The sequence below is a fragment of the Phytophthora parasitica genome (assembly GCF_000247585.1).
Source record: "Phytophthora parasitica INRA-310 unplaced genomic scaffold supercont2.9, whole genome shotgun sequence".
Classification (NCBI taxonomy): Eukaryota; Oomycota; class Peronosporomycetes; order Peronosporales; family Peronosporaceae; genus Phytophthora; species Phytophthora nicotianae.
The window spans coordinates 1,426,333-1,427,661 of record NW_008648995.1 but is presented as its reverse complement, the minus strand read 5'-3'; positions in this window follow the sequence as shown (position 1 = coordinate 1,427,661).

The window sequence follows — 1,329 nt, the reverse complement described above, 5'->3', positions numbered from 1 at the left end:
CGTTCGCACTTCCAGTGCCTCAGCATACAGCTGACTCCCTTCCAGGGTGGAGCGACGGGCATAGCTCCCGAGTCAATCAAGACTCTCCACGGCTTCACAAAGTCCTTCACGTTCGCTTGAACGACCAGCAAGCCCGGCTTGCACACACTCTTCTTATAAGAGCGCCCTGCTCTCTTCGGGGCTGAGCCCCGTTGCCCTCTACCTTCTTGAGGTACAACAGAACTCCGTTCTTCCCCAGTAGGCCGCCCCGCGCCTACTGGGAGTTGCCGTTTCCCGGCGATGACCCGGAGGGTTGGCTCGCCGGAGCCTGGCGCTTGAAGCGCAGAGGGCAGCTCGCCCCCAGATGCTTGGTGCTTTTGCACGTAAAGCATCGGCGGGTGCCGGCACGCTGCTCAGCAGCAAGAAGCTCCGCTTCTTCATCTTCAGCATAGCTGAGGTCCATCGGTTCCGGACCGCTCGAAGAGCTCGCGCTACCAGCGCTCCAACCAGGTCGAGCCGACCTGAAGTTGTGTTCGGCATTCAATGCCACGTTCACCGCCTCCTCAAAAGAGGTAGGGTGTACACGGAATACTTTCGTTCGAGCTGCGCTCACGCGGAGCCCCTCCATGAACACGGTCACAGTGACCAGTTCCGGAAGGGGGTCCGCCGTCATCCCGGCGATCAGAGTTCTCAACTCTAGGACATAGTCCAGTAATTCCTTCTTACCCTGCCGGGTAGCAAGGCTTCGACCGAATACGGTACGCCTGATTAGGCGGCGCGAACACGCGCGACATTTGCTGCTTCAGCTGACCCCAAGTGGGGAACGCCATGTCAATTGACATACCGCACGTTAGTGCCCACTCGCGAGCGCGACCTCCAAGCTTGGAGATAGCCAGCGCGACGCGCTGCTGCTCAAACTGGAGCAGAGCGGATACCATGGTCATCTCGACCTCACGGGTCCAGAGAAGGAGATTCTCTCCATTCTTCCCTTAGAATGTTTTTACGCTCACCAAGAGCGGTTTCGGTCTAGCAGACCCGTCGCGCGTCACCGACGCTGCCGCCGTTGTGGCGCTCATCTTTTCTTGGACATGCTCCAAGAGCGCGTTTTTATAACGGGAGGACGATTCCAGTCTGGCGGTCACCGCCTCTGGACCTTGAGATGCAAGGTAAGCCACACCCTCTGGGCCAAGTCAAGACATGAGCTTGATAAGGGCGTTCTGCTGCGCCGGGGGCAAGTTCGCGAGCACTGGGTGTTCGATCCTCGCAGAGGATACAGTCAACCGACTCAGGTGCGGGATTGGCTACAAGTGCTACCAAGTGCCGCGGGGCTGCCGTAGCTAAGCGTCAGAG